We start from the raw sequence: 16,323 nt of genomic DNA, 5'->3' as shown, positions 1-16,323 counted from the left end.
TGAAGAGAAATAGTTGCAACAAAGAAAGAAAAGAATTCTACTCTTCAACAATCCACCAATATGCACTTCCCATTCCCTGCTACTCTGGTTACTTATCAGTATTAAAAACCTTGAGCATCCAATCCCTATTCAGATAGCCTGTACAACAATCTGTTGCATAAAATCTTGGTAAAAAGAAAGAGCTTTTTTTGACATAGAGAAATACTAAATCTGCCATTTTGTCTTCTGCCAGTCACTTATAAGATAGTAATCTTGTTTGTTTAACATGACTCACCTTTCAGAAATCCTCGCTTACTCATGTCCTTTAAGTTATAATTTTCTATGTGTGTCCTTTTGGCAACCATGAATTAGAATTCTCTACCAACTGACTGAAAATATTTTGCTTAACAGGACTCTAATTTTCAACCTTTCATGCATGCTGTCATTTCAAAAACAGTGACTAAATTCACAGCTTTCAATCTCCTGAAGACTTCTGTATTAAATATGCATTAAAATAATAACGGCATCAACAATTTATTTTCACTGTCACATATTAAGATATGCATAGTACCTTCTTATACTTCAAGTAATTTCGCTTGTCCTAACACTTGCTTACTAGCACTTCTTCAAATATTTGATGTAATATTTTCTAAAGTAGCAAGGTTTTAAAAAATCTTAAAATACCCTCAGAGCCCTCCCTGCAAATTTCCCCCTATGACATAAGAAAGCAGGGTAAAGACAACCATTATTAAGACAAGTATAATTATTAAAATTTGGGTCAGTCTCTGTAACATGACATGTTCCTTGCAGATGCTGCACCAGGCTAGAAGAGCCCTGGCTGTGCCTCCTGCCTGGAAACAAGGAGGAGAGCTGAGAACACCTGTAGCAGGTGTTCTTCAGTATCAGAGTACTCTTCCAGCATCTTAAAATGCTGCTGAAGGACTCTGACACATCCAGTTTGCATTCATTCATGCCAGGTTTTAAGCACTTTATCAAATGCTGGCAATAACCTCCTCTCCCTTCCCTGTGTTTAACCCTTGGTTTTATTTACAAAGATGAATCATGTGCTTCTGTCTTCATTTTACCACGCTAAATAAGTAGGTCCTATTACATAACACACTTTAATTTCTTTTCATATGATAGATTCACTGTTCGCTTAATCATCATAATTGCACCTCTTTCCATCTGTTCTCATTTAAGTTCATTTTTCTTGAACAAGGATGACCAGATTGTACCTACCTCTCAAAATAAGATTAATGCCTTCAGTGATTCTCATTCTTCATTATTTCTTCAGAAGCTCTTAATGCATATTACTTTTTTTAAAAAGTGTGTTGCCTAGATTACAGAATAACCTGAGTAATTCACCATAAATAACTAAAATCTCCCAATATTTAATATCAAGCCCTACTTCTAAAATTTTTTACTTGGATTTTTAATTTAACACAAGATGCCTTGGATATAATCACATATCAGTGTTATACTTGGCACCAGGTAACACCTGAATTTCAAATCTTACGTGTTACACATTTTACACTGTTCAGCAAAAGTTATCTCATTTCAGATTGTTTCATTGTCCTCATCAAACATCCTCAGCTGGAAGGGACCCACAAGCCTCATTGAGTCTCCTTTTAAAACCATGAAGCTTGAAATCTACCATGAAAGACATGGAAAAAATGGCCTTCATAGGTGAATTTGGGATTATTTTCTCTCTGTCCCCTCCATTCTAATTAATTTTCTCCACTTCTGCCCCAATGTCCTGAAGCAGAACTCTCAGAAAACTAAAATCAAAGCAATAAGTCTCTGTTACTGCTCCTGCACTCAGAGAGATTTCATCAAGACAGACACCAAGTCAAAGGTAGTTATATATGCTTTTTTCTCTCCCTTATTATGACTTTTTTCAAACTAATTAGTAACTCTACCCATACAATCAATGTGGTAGTGAGAAGCTCTCATCAGAAAATTGTTGATATTTAAAACATATATTGGAGAAAGAAAAATACATGTTAAAATCTTTATTCCCATTGTTAAATGAGCAACTTATTTACTACAAATTTTCAGGAAAAAGTTATTGAAAAGCCAAGCCCAGATGTAAGGCCTTAAAATAGTGAAATTATAAAAGAAAATCATAATTATGACAGCCAACTCTATTTTAGAGAGGGGGCAAAATATCTGTTCTAAGCACCACTAAATACATTATGTTTTTTAAGGAATCTTCAGAAGTGAATCCACATAATAAAAAACATAATTAAATTCCCTATAGAATATAACACCCACATAAAAATTAAAATTGCAGCAATTTTAATTATTTGCCATTTACATTTATAGTAAGAAATCTGATATCAGGCCCTATTGTGTGGAAGTGTAGCTCATTATGGTCCTCTCCCTCTGAAGAATTTCCTATTTAGCCTAAGACTGAGCAAGAAAAAATGAAAATGGGTGTTAAAAATGTGGCTGTTAAAAACCACAAGTACACTGGCCTATCATACCACTAAGGTACTAACTTGGCCATTTCTGGAATGGAATAGTATAAAGCAATTAATATTACTTTTTCTCCCTATTTTTACTGCAATAAAGAACATACTGATCACACATTACTAAACCTGTAATATTGGTTCATGTTAGAAGGAAAATTTATTACAAAATAATAAAGAGTGTCTAATCAAAAATGTCTCTCAGAAAACACTCATAGCATCTGCTCAGCAAATCCTGCCTGCAGCATCTCCTGGCTCTTCTGTAATTTACAGAAACACAAAACACATAAAACTCTTCCAAGAAAAGTCCTTGACCAATGGACATCAGTAACCACAAAAGTAGAAAGAGCTAAAGTAAAAGCCAGTGATACTTTCAATCAGGAGGAGAAGTCTCATTCATTTGTAAATAATTTTCACACTTACTGTTCTACAACAGCTACCAGAAAAATAAAAAGTGATTTTACACTATCAAAAGGTGAAGCCTGAGAAGGAAAAAAACTCAGATGAAACCTTTTTCTCCAGCATTTCATTAATAAATGTAGTCCTTGAACTTGAATACACAACATTGCCCCATCTCCTGATTTTCACATGTGCTAATTTTCACAGTTTTCCATATCCACACAGGTAAACAAGCAGCTCAGTATCTCTAGGGTCCCTATGAGACATTAAAATTCAGCTAAAGAATGCCATAAAAACTAATCATCACCTCTTAAAAATGGTATTGCCTTTCCTACCTCTACCTTGGCCCAACTTTCACAATACAGCTCTTTAAGTATAACGTGAATAATTCAATTTAGAATTTCATAGTGTAAAGTGGAAGTCTAGCTATTAATAAAGGAAACTACCAGACACTATAAGTACCTATTTCTGAATGTAGAAACCGTACCTTTGTGAGGCTTCCCAAACTAAAATTCATTTTGGTCACAGGGAATCAGGACCAGATTCTCCTCCTTCTGCTTCTACATGGAGCCAGCAACAGAGATCTGGTATGCAGAACATGGAGCTGCTTCTCCTACAATGAATACAGATAAATGTAAAGGAACCTCAGCTGACTTTGCTCAGGCACTTCTCCTGCCTTAATGATGATGTGCAGTAATTCAGCACAGCTGAACTCTCCAGGAAGTCTTGTAGCTCTGCCACAGAACACTTCCCCTAACACAAAATAATATTGGTGAGTTTGGGATTGACTTCTATCATGCTGTAATATTTTTTTTTCCTATGAGTTTGTTGGATGCATAAGCTATAACGGACTTAGATTGTTTGGGTAGATGTGGAATACTAAGAGGCAGGATCTCTCATTTCAAACAAAACTTACTCTATTTGACAAGACAGCAAAATAATTTCACTGAAAAAAATCCTAGTGAATGGAACTATTTTAGTTTAATAAATCCATCACACATCAATAGAATTAGCATACACACATCATCCTGTATAAAAATCACTATCAAGTGACGTAATGTGTGACACATTACAGACTTCTAAACACATTTTTTGAGTTGAACATCAGTGTGGTTGAGTGGCAGTTTACAGTTTTAGATGTATCTGTACATGCATGAACTACGAGCACTGAACTGTGCACGCAACATAGCAGAGTAACATCTCTGCAGTGGATATAAACTGCCTGTGGGCATTAATGTTAGCTCAGACTTTTTCTATGCTGATGAGTAGAATATGAGAAGGCAGAATTGACCCAGACTCTGCCCACTGACAGCCAACAGCTCCAAGAGGAGTGTTTTGGCTAGAAGGTAAAATGTTCACCTCACCTAATCCAACCCAAGATTGGCCAAGTGCCCACTCAGTCACTCTGTCACTCCCTTTCCACTGGGACAAGGGAGAGAATAAAATAGAGAATGACCAGCAGGGTGAGATAAGGCAGCTTTACTACAGCAAAAAGAAAGAAACAAGTGGAGATCTGTGTACAAGAGCTGAAGAGGAAGAAGCTCAGTCTGTACTTCCCATAAGCAGCCATGTCTGGACACTTCCTAGGCAGTAGGAATCAGTATGGGTAATGGTTCCTGTGCAAGGCCAACACTGGAAACTCACTGAAATGAAACTCACTGACACCCCCTTCCTCCTGTCTCCCTTAGCTTGGGTATCTGAGCTGCCATCACACGGTGTGGAATTGCCCCTTGGCTAATTTGGGACAGCTGGCCTGGCCGTGTCCCCTCCCGGCACCTTGCCCACTGCCATCCCCTTTGCTGGGGGAAGGAATGTCACAGGGCAGGGCTGCTCAGCAGCAGCCAAAACACTGCTGTGGCACCTGCACCCATCCAGCTGCCACTGCGAGCACTGTGAGGGCTCTGACCTCTGCCCCAGCCAGTCCCAACACACCTGACCTGAGCAGAAACCTCTCAGTATCACAGTTCCAGAATCACAGGTTGAAAGGGACCTCAAGGAGCATCTGTTCCATCTCTTCTTGGCAAAAACATGGCCTAGGCAAGGTGGCCCAGCACTCCATACAGCTAAATCACTAAAGTGTCCAATAGCAGGGAAAGGCAAGAAAAGAGATGTCATGAAAAGTAATGTATCAGATAACAGAGAGAACTGGTCACTCAGATTTATTATTGGACTTTGGCAGGGGTTGGGGCTTGGTGTGTTATTAACACTGATTTCTAGGCTTTGATGCTGCCTGCAAAGATGCCTATTTTCTTAGGATACATAATTATAATAGCATTAAAAAATAATAAAGAGTGTACTCTAGCCTGCTTTAAACATCAGGAGAAAGCCTAGTTTATACAGAGCAGGAGCCTGTAAAGAAATTAGTGTTAAGCTTATTTTTAGTAGCAATATTAGCAGTCTTTGGAAAGTTTTTCCTCTAATTTTAACAGTTTATAAGCATTAAACTTCATAAGCATTCTAGAAATCAAAACCAAAGTTTATTCAATTAGACTCTACACATAAGGAAATTTCCATCAGCTGCTGCCAGCATGAATTTAGATTGGCAGCAGAATAAATGCAGTATCTCAGATGCTGGCAGTCAGTTCTTTGTACACATGAGGGCAAGCAGTGCACTGAAAAATATTTCAGGTTTAACTACTAGATTTGAGTGAAAGCCAAGTAGCTGAGGGAATCTGTTACATGTGACTGGGCCCATTGCAGTTCAGAGAAGTCAGTGACACGTGCACTGCTCAGCCTCTCGAGCAGCAGCTGTGATGAGCACAGATAACAGGATGGTTTGTTTTCTATAGGACACAGAAATAACATATTGCCCTGCCCTTTCATACAAGGTGAGAGAAGCTCACAATAGGTTATTGGTTTAAGGAAAAAAAAAAAAAAGAAAGAAAAGAAATGGTGGTTTCTATGATGTTTTGGATCACTTGAAAAATGACATGAGAGTATTGCAAGTTAGAGCCTTAAAATCAGATTCTGGAATGTGAACTATGAACTCCCACTAACTCAAAGTACACGGTATATTTTTATAAGTCTCATAATTAGGTCTGTGAACTTACATGTGAGGTCCTTCCACTGAGTTATGCCTCCCTGGCCCCGGGCTCTGACATTTCACAATGTGAAATGATGCTTGACAATGGTGCTGTCTTGGCTTGACAGGTGTAATAGCAGAGCTGAGCAAACCATAAACCCACACTGTGCAAACCTTTCCTGTGCTGTTGCAGCTGGGGCAGTGTTATCTACTCCACTAAAACACAGAATGTTTGTACCAACCTCAGCGATTATTCATCATCAACTTTGCTCTTTCCTTGCATGTCATCAGATGCTTCTGGAAAAGTCAGAGTATACCACAACCTCAGCTCAGTGGTATAATCGCTGTATTGCTCCTTGCCATAATACATTCTGTGTTCTTTTCATAGTAGGTATAGAATTTACACTTAAACAAATTGATTGTAAAAATTATGTCAGTTTTATTGCATACTTTCTTTCACATGATTATGAAAGAGTTCATTCAATCTGTTTTTTACCCAAAGATTTGTCTGATAACTTTTTTGTGAGAATATAAATACATCTAAGGTATTTATTCTCATATTAGTCCACCAAGTAACAAAGAATTAACACTATTGCATGGACAGGAAGACAAATTAGCACTAATTAGGGTCCAGGCTCCCACAGAAATCCACCAGCATTGTAGTGCCCTGAACTCAGTCCTGCCAAGTCCCAGCCTAATGCACTGACCACAGTTTCACCTTCTGGACAGCAGAATAATGAAAAGGCATTAGGAAAAAACAACATAAAATGTTTTGCAAAGTTCTTCCAGGAAAAGCACATTGTATTTTGAAGGAGGAGGTGGTTCACTATTCTTCTTATAAACTTTGATTTTTTCTTCAGTTATGGGCACTATTATAATTTAAAGAGTGCATCACTTTTGCTCACTCTGACTTTGCCACAGGAAAAATCATTAAAAAGAGCTAGGATAGCTTTGAGATTACATTATTTAATTTTCCTGGCTAAAAGGACTTCAGCACCTCTTGTCCACCGCCCACTGAGTTAACCTATGAAGGAGCTGGAGAAGCATCTCCTCTCCTTGACACACGGTGCAACGTGTTCCCTTGGTGCCCTGCTCTCCTGGCACCTCAGAATGCTGGCCCTGAGACAGGAATCACCAAACCAACACCACCCAACACACCTGGGAGCTGCCTTTCTGTGATGGGAATCACCAAACCAACACCACCCAACACACACAAGAGCTGCCTTTCTGTGATGGGAATCACCAGACCAACACCACCCAACACACTTAGGACTGCCTTTCTCTGACTTTCTGAGCAGCTGTCAGGAAAGCAGGACCAGTTCAGCACTTGGAGCAGCTCAGAGCCAAGGAACAGCCAATGGCCACACGAGCTGACTGTGTAGGCCAGAAGAAGCTGCCTGTGACAACACAAAGAAAAGCTTCTGAGCCACATGTTTCTTTTCACATTTAGCAAATCTCCTCAAAGCATGTGCAGAAGATTTTAAATGACTTACCATCTCACCAAGTATGGCTGGATTTTCACAGAAACCCCAAAACATGTATTTCTGACACAAAGAACTCCTTCCTCTTGCCTAATTTGAAGCCCCTGCTTTGTAAAATGCAAATCAAAGTGGAGTCAGCCCTTCCATTTCAAAATCTATTTGAATTTGCCTTGACAGTTTTCTACTCTTTCATGGAATAAAAATGAGTCATTTGAGAACTCCTGACCTGCATGTTTGTTTTGGTTATTGCTCTTCTTAAGATAACTGGTTTTTGTTCTTTTCATGCAGCCAGTCTGTCAAAATTAAGACATCATTTTGCCAGTTTTATTAATGCAAATATTTCTTGGAGAAAATGCAGACACAGCAAACAAGAAACCTTTCCTCAGCCTTTGTGACAGGCTGCTTTCACAATTCATTTTTGAGAAAATTTAGACCAAAACCTTTAAGAAAAAATCTTTCATTTATAGAAAGACATATTTATGAAAGCACAGACACTCTAAGAAGATTATATCAAGTGTACAGCCATTAAGGATAAAGAAAATATGCCTATAAATACATTGAGAAGTTAATTAAGAAGGCAAGACAAAGGACAGGATGCAATGTCTGCTTGCCTTTGAAATCAAATATTTGCCATAAGTGTGATTGAAATGGAAAAGAGATGTAGGGAAAAAGTATTCAAGAAAAATTAGCAAGTATATAAATAGATACTAGGTAACTGAATAGATATTGGAACATCTCCTGGGATGGGAAAAAATTAACCCTAAAGACACAATATTCTTTATTTGGGATAGAAAATAGTAAAATAACTCTCAGTGATTTTGTTTTGTATCAGTATTAACTCATGCAATTTAAAAATACAGCTAAAAGGGAACAGTTATTTGAACAGAACAATGCTGTTTGTTTCCACTTCATACAGCATGCTTGCTTTGTCTGTAGGGAAAATATCGAAGAGTCCAACTTTCTTCTAGGTTTGGGAATATGATCAAACAATAAACAAGTATTCTTCTAGCACTCTAGAAGCTTTCAAACTTTACTAGAAGCTTTTCAAACCATTGGAAAACATTAATATTTAATGTTTAAAATGGGTAAATGTTAGGATCGAAGATAAAGAGAGGTAATGTTGTTTGCTGAAGACCCCACAGTATTTTGAAAGTAAGCCTAAGCTGAAAATTTTTATTTTCTTGAGCCCTTGGTTTGGTGGGTGATTTTTATGTGTGTTTTTTTTTTTCATTATTTTAAAATTATTATTTTGTATATTTTAAATTAATTTCTTATTTTCATTTTTGGGATGAGTCCCCCACTCTACTCTTGGCCTTTAAGGCAAGTGTACCATAGAGGTATTTGCAAAGACGTTTTCTACTAGACATCAATCTGAGACTGTTGAATCTCACTCCCCCTGCCCTGTATCAACCTTTAATATAAATGTCATGTATCATCCCCTTCAGCATCAACCTCAACCTCCTCATTCTTCTTCTGTCTTTTCTTCACTTCTCCTCTCTTCCATTTAAAGCCCAGGACTGATAATTGAAAATACTGTGTATTCCTTTCCCCATTCTTTCCATACCAACATATTTATATCCATTTGCACTCCATTTTATTCCATCATCATCATCACTGCATTCTTTTATCCTGCTATAGTTAAGTACTTTTGAGGCTAATCTAGGTCCTATTACAGTTAATGGACGCCTTGCCATTAACTTTGATGGAGGGAAAATTAGCCTCTAACCTCTACTCTGTTTAGTTCTTTCAAGAAGGAATTCAATTCTTAACTCTCCATTCCTTATTTATATAGCTATTACATACAAATGGTGTATTCCCCCCATTTTCTTTCCAAATGCTTTCCTGGTTTCTTTCTCCATATTATACATTTTTTTCCTAATTTATTTTTTTAATATTTCCAAAGGTGTACCAAAAACACCTAAACATGTTCATACCACAGCTGTTCATTTCTCTGTGGGCATATATGGACACAGAGAAACTTCTCTGCAAGACAGCTCTATTTACTTCTAGGGAATTGCACAGGCACAACCAAGGGCAACATTTTAGGCTTTAAGAGACTTGGAAAACACAGTAGAGTAGTTTACAGTAAATACAGCATACTAAGATAGAACATTGCAGTAGAGCTTCCCTATCCCTCATTGTCTGTATCCCTAGCAATTAATATCACAGCTGTCAGATGGAATTGACCTGGATAAATCATTTCCCCCAATCAATAATCACAGTAGCAAGTTTGTGCTGCTTCTCTCTGTCACTGTATCTTACAAACTTCTTTTACCAGGTCCTTCAGGGAAAGCCTTTGGAATGTGCCAAAGGCATCAGGGCTCATCTTGCTGATGTGCAGCACTGAATTCTCAGCTGTAGAGTCACTGCAGTGCCTGTTTGGAGGATTTGGCACTGAAGATGTTTTCAATAGACTAGCAGAGTAAAATGAAACTCAAAACATTAAAACTAAAGAGGATATTACAATAGAGTCTGACAAGAATTTGAATCTAATTTTCAGCTGTAGGAGAGCAATGCTGACCACTGAGTAAAACTGGATGCAGTCAAGTCATATTAAGAATATCCAAAAATGCACAAAATAAGATGGAATGTTTTAGTGTTGCTTTCTTAGCACACTACTGGCATTTCAGAGAATTTACACAATAGTCATTATATATATAATAATTATTATATTTATATAAAACAATAGTTATAAATATTATTGAACATGTCAGATGTGATGTAATGTCTGTATGGAGATTGGCATTAAATTAGACCAGAGTTTAACTATTTAACCCAGAGCTGCTGGGTGAGCTGGTGAACAAAATAAGGTCAAGGAGGAAACACAGCCTGGCTTTCCCTCCTTGATCAGTGAGTACTTTTGCAAATACACAGCTGAAGGAGCCAAGACACAAAAGCTTGAGCATCATAAACAACTCCAACTAATCCACGGGAAAGGTAGCTATCCTCTGTAATAGTGCCTAGAGTGATCTGCAGATGGCCCTCTGCAGCTGGAAGTCTTTGCTTTCAGTCTTCAACTACATATCACTTCCTTGGAAAATTAGTAGCTGTAGAATCATCCATCTCTTTCTGTTGAACAGGTCTATTTATAATTACAAATTCATGGCCTTTTCTGGATGAAATATTCATGCAAACTCAACTGCCAAACTGCACTTATGGCATAGTAAACTGCAAAACATTATCATATTAAAAGCAATTCAGCAACGTGCTTCATGCCAACATAATAAAAATGTCATTTTAAATATTGTTTAGGAGCACTAGATTATTTTTCAATGTAGAATCCCAAAATGCATTCAGGACACAGTATATCTTGAGAAAATGAAATCAAAGTATGAGGCAAAGCGTTGAACACAAGCAATTTCCAGGAACTGGCAAATTGTTTTATTTAGTGAAGAGTGTCTGTTCTTCCCAATGCTTTTCGAAGACATGCTATATATGTTCTACTCTTTTGAGTATTAGGCAAACTTATAACTAGTCATTAAAGAAATGAAATAAATAAAGATGACTGAAGAATATTTAGAATATTGAAATGCTTATGGTAATATTTGCAACTGTATATGAATGTATGTATACTGACTTCAAAGATTTGTGAAGAGCACAGAAATCTTAGATCTAATGATTAAACAAACTGAGAAATCATTAAGCATTTTTAATTGAAGTAGTAATATGTAAAAGTAAAGAAATCTGTATAAAGAAAAGATAACATTATACCCTTGTAAAAAGTCCCTTTGTAGCCCTTTTAGGGATTGGAAGCTGCTCTAAGGTCTCACTGGAGCCTTCTCCTCTCCAGGATGAATAATTCCAATTCTCTTGGTTTTTGTCATAGGAAAGGTGACTCAGATGACAAGGCTTAGAAGGAATATATTATATATCTTCCTATTCTCAGCTGGACTAGTAATTGTTAGTGACAATAACCCCAAAATCAGCAATTCTGAAAACAAGGATTAAACATTAAACTGGCAGATTAGATAATGGAAAAAATAGGCTCTAACTCATAGGTAACAAAGGGTTATCTTGTTATAAAAATAGGGGAATTTTGAACTGATCAAATGATTTTTCCTCCCACTAAAATAATTTTAAAAAAACTTCCAGATTAAAGAAAATATTTCTGACTCTGTTTAACAAAAGGAAAATTAATTCAAATAAATGTAAATTTACAATAGGAAAATAAAAATGGCCACTCTGGGACTTACTTTACTTACTAGCTACTGGATACGGTCCCAGTTTCTGCTTTATTAAATATTTAAATATTGTGTACAACATGGAACAGTGGGAACAGTGGAGAATGAAAGCAACTTGATGTGAATCACTGTGTATTCTGAAGGAATAGAATTCAGACACTCCTATGAGGTTGCTTCTGAGAACTTGGATATTCTTTGGCAAAATAAGAAATGGAATCAGCCCTTCACCTCCAGGCTAAGCAAATACTGAGTTCTGCTGCAAAACATGCTGCTTCTGCCAATACCCCCTGTTCACACCACACAGCCCACCCAAATAACCCTTTCAGCCACATACACTGTGCTTTTTACTTTTCCCTTCTTTGTCATCCTAATTTGATGTTTAGTGTGCCCCTCCAAAACCAAATTATGCATTTTTTATCACTGAAATATGAGTGACATCCTTGGAGCTCGCAGGGATTCATGCAGGTACTAACACAGCTGAAGATAATTTTGTCCATCTTCATGAACTGTTTTCTTCGACAGAAAGAAAAATCTATTGGATAGTTGAAGAAAGAGGAAAAGAAGAAAAATATCCTCTTTTCTCAATTACACCATTTTTTTTCTGCTAGGAATGTGAAGTGGTATCTAGGGGGAAATAAACCCAAGCAAGTAGAGGAAACAAGAAAATTATTGACTATGTCCAAGAAGCTTATTACAGGAAGGTATTCTGCTCATAGACTCCAGCAGTTCTGTACCTATTTTTAAAAATATTTTTCTTTCAAAGCTGGCAAGAGCTCCACTTCCTGCTTTTTGGTAGTAGGGCAAATCTTTGTCCCCAGGGAAGTCTTTCCTGCCCAGGGTGTGTGAATGGGCTGCAATGTGTGAGATTTGCAATAGCCTAATATTATTTTCTATAATTGCTTTGTTCCAAAAGGTTTCATCTCTAGGAATTTTGTTTTAAATTGTTTAAGTTATTAATCTCTAGCAGATAATTTCTGTATGGGAGAGGGATGACAGAAAATCTTCATTTTTAATAGCACACCTCCCTAATTTATGAAAAACTAGTGACTCCATCTCCTTTTTTCTTAAGAAAAAGATACTAATCGCTGGAGTAAGACTTTGCTACTGAAATTTTACTCATTAAAAAATAGAATTTTCCACGCTAATATTTTGTAAAGAAACCACTTTATATTTTAATTACTTTAAATTATTTACTGGCCTCGCAGCATTCAGTAACACACTCTAACTTTCTCTGCAGCAATCACTGAAATTGCTGTAGAGAGGCTCCTTGACAGCAGAAAGGGTTTATCCCAGCTCTGAAATACCTCCAAGGGTTTCGTGTATTGCGGAGTGCTGCAGAATTTCTTTGAGACAAATGTGATGCCAGATGCAGACACTTCTGTGGGTACTGACTGAATGCCTTCCCAGGTACTCCAACAACATTACTGTGCTTAATCAATAGAGAGAGTTTATATTGGCCATAAAACCACAGAGCATGATCTTCTAACTAGAGCCACATGATGTGTTTACTACCAAACCTGAAAACTATATTTATTCTCTGTACTCCACATTATGGAGAGGAGAAATGACTCACAATTACTATTAGACATCTGAACCATTTCATTTTAACTGTGGAATATACTCACTAGGTAGCAGTGTCAGTGTATAAAGGAAGGAGGGGGTACAATCAGGCTGGGTTAATGCACACTGCAAAGTATTTACATGAGTGTGTGTGTGCTTGTCAATATTACTATTCAAAATTTGTTAAAAATTATGAATCTGTGGAGATTCAAAATTTTTAAAATATTTTTCACTCTAAACACATAATAGCATTTTATCTATAAAAACTCAGACCAGATAACAGTGATTAAACTTTGAGTCAGATGACTCAAAGCCTAAAGAAGTCAACAAAGAAACTGTTCTTCACTTCATCAGGTTTTCAACCAGGCCTCAATAACTTTTTTTAGAAAATGTCACATCACATTCCATTAAATAAATCCAATAAAACTCCATTATTAAAAGTACAGCCTCTCAAATAAAGTGGTGAAATTATTTCCTTTTTTCTAATCAGTACTGGTCATTTTGGAAAGGGTGCTAATATTTTTTTGGAGTTTATTAGCATTAGTATGAATCCAAGGACCTGAATATGCTTAGAACACTCACTACAGGTTGTTGGTGATTGTGTTAATAAGAAATGTTTCCAATACAACTTGGAAACAAACTTATGTGCTTGCTGCAGACATGACCAAAACAAAATGCGTACAACTGTTGAAACGTCTGGCTGGTAAATATGTAATTTCTGTACTGTTTTCTAAACAAATCCTTATTATTGTGAAAAACCGTCACATCTCCTGTCACTAAATTTGGCCTCCAAAGGTAGAAATGCACACAAATCCCCACAGGATGCTGTGCTGCACAGCCAATGAAGGTAAAGCCAGTGGCTAGTTCCTTCAGGGACTTACAATAAATGCTATTTCTTTTCTTGTTTTCTTAGGTCTTCAGTTGAGGGTTTATTTTTTTTTGACTTGACAAAAATAAATACTGCAGCTCTAGATTCCTATTCACCAGAGTATTTTGGCAAATAAGCCTTTGAAGCTCATCAGGCTCCTGAGTTCCCCCCAGAGAGCTCCCATTTACCTGGGGCCTGGCTGTGTGATGCAGACTAAGTCTAACATAATGATAGGAATAAATCTAAATAGCACCTTCCAAACCACCAGACCTCTGGGAAATTCACACTTCTACTTGTGTGAAAAAGCCAACAGACTCATTTGATAAAATGCTGCTTTTACTGATAATGCCAGTGAGTTGTTGAGTTCTCTTTCCAGACATGACTCACAAGAGAAAGTCACTTTTCTATGTACAGAGTGAATATCACACTCTCCTCTGTTGCTACTGCATGACTGCAATAGAGTCATAACAGCAAAAAACTTGTATCTTTCTGCTCCAAGTTCATGTGTTTCTAATTTTAGGGTTTTGGTTTGGGATTTTTTCTTTCGATTTCTTTCTTTTTTCCATATATGAGAAGAAAATCTGATGCCAGTGATGATGAAGTTGCTATACTGCCTAGTTAGGCCTTATAGGACTTGCATGTCCACATCATCATCCAGTCAAATTGTTCTCTTAAAAAATTTGCTGCCATGCAAGACGATAGAAAGAGCTGAAATTGTAAGGACCAGAGATGTTTAAGACCATATGAAATGATTATGGGTCTCACAAGGATACAACATGCACAAATCACTAAAATGTCAGAAATGGGCACCCAAAATTAGGAAACATCATGATTCGGATAGCCTACTTTCACATACCCAGTTCAGATCATAGTCTTCATGTGATAAACCCCCACATTATTTCTGAAAAAAACTACCATTTATCAGTGCATGAGATGCAAATAAATCACTTGCTGACACTTATTCAATATTATCAGTTTTACCCCCACTGTTTTCTGTATGGTAGTGTGCCTTGTTTATTGTACACTATTTAAACCCTGACTGGACAAAATGATTAATTACTTCAGAGCCTTTCTGTGACACCCATCAGACATTAGTTCCTGCACTACACATTCATAACAACTATCAGAGATAAGTGCATGTTGATATTCCTTTCCAGAGACAGCAGATGCAATGCCAGAAATCCACAATCTGATTTGGTGCTATACTGTACTATATATATGTAAGGCAGAAGAATTTTCTCCATTTGCAGCTGTGAAGTCTCAGCATTGGTGTGCACTGCATTCCAAGCCACAGGCCCAGGGTGTTCACAGCTCAGGCAAACCCTTATCAAGTGTGGGTTTAGTAACCAGCACAGATTTACTGTGTGCCAGGAGCATGCAGAAAAACAATTCTCCAGGTCACTAAGCACGAGGACATCTTTCTTCTTCCTGCAACACCCTGCCTCATTCACTCAATCCTATCCAGAAATAAATGAGGTGGGATTGAAACATTTTTCTCTCTACAGAAGTCACAAGGCCACCGACTGCTGGAGCACAGGGGAGTTGTGAGTGACCACCCCAAGATTCCCTTGTCCTGCTCTGCCCTGAGCATCCCCTGTAGGCACATACCTGTCACAGAGCACTGGGACAGATCAGCCAGAATGTATTTTCTTTTCTTCTCCTCCAAAAAATCCTCTTAAATTCTTCTATTACATACCATCTTCTTAAATGCCACATACTTCCTTACAAGTGTTCCACGGATGCAAGGGCTATAAACTTCCTCGTGGAAGTTCCGAAAAAGGATCCAGAACTTCCTCAAATGTTTTCAGCTATTTACTGACAACTGAAGAAGAGGAGAACTCAGTTATTTCCTCTGCTCTGCTTGGGGGCTGTGGAGGATACAGGAGGGAGAGTTTCCCGGCTCATGTGCTCTGACTCTCTCCTGGCAAAACCTACACAATCAAAAGTTTCAGATGCAGGAAAAGTCTTGTTTAGCTCCAGGGCTGGATCATACCCACTGTGAATAAAACTCCTGCAAAGTTTGCTGCACAAAGTTTGCTGAGAAAACAAAACTGAGCAGACAAAAAGTGGATATAATTTTCAGTGTTATATACTAAATATTCAAAAATAATGCTCTGCATAAAACAGCTACTTTTCCTCTTACCTACTTCTAGTAATATCTTTGGATTGTATTATGAGGTGTCTGATCATCTTTTAGTTGAGCAAACCAATGTATTTTCCTCTTGTTTCATTCAGCATGTTACAAAAAATACACTAAAGTGGATATTTAAACTCATATTTATCAATATCTAAAAGGCTTCATGGAGACTTGAACTAAAAACAATACCTAAGTCCAGTTTGAATATTCAGTTTAAGGAAACCA

The 16,323-nt window shown here is 37.3% G+C and overlaps 1 protein-coding gene across 3 annotated transcripts in view; it reads right to left on the bottom strand.

Annotated features, from left to right (window-relative positions):
- TENM1 (teneurin transmembrane protein 1) overlaps positions 1–16,323 on the bottom strand; it is a 770,124-nt gene that overhangs the window by 346,122 nt on the left and 407,679 nt on the right. Inside the window, exon 4 of one of the 3 annotated variants that reach the window (XM_026791932.2) lies at positions 3,337–3,462. The exons of the other annotated variants lie outside the window; for them this stretch is intronic. The gene's annotated coding sequence lies outside the window, so the exon portion shown is untranslated. The remainder of the gene's footprint in view (positions 1–3,336; positions 3,463–16,323) is intronic. 3 annotated transcript variants of the gene reach the window in all.

The sequence above is a fragment of the Zonotrichia albicollis genome, chromosome 14 (assembly GCF_047830755.1).
Source record: "Zonotrichia albicollis isolate bZonAlb1 chromosome 14, bZonAlb1.hap1, whole genome shotgun sequence".
NCBI lineage: Eukaryota > Metazoa > Chordata > Aves > Passeriformes > Passerellidae > Zonotrichia > Zonotrichia albicollis.
The sequence above is the reverse complement of the archived record's forward strand: the minus strand, read 5'-3'. Positions and strand labels throughout refer to the sequence as shown.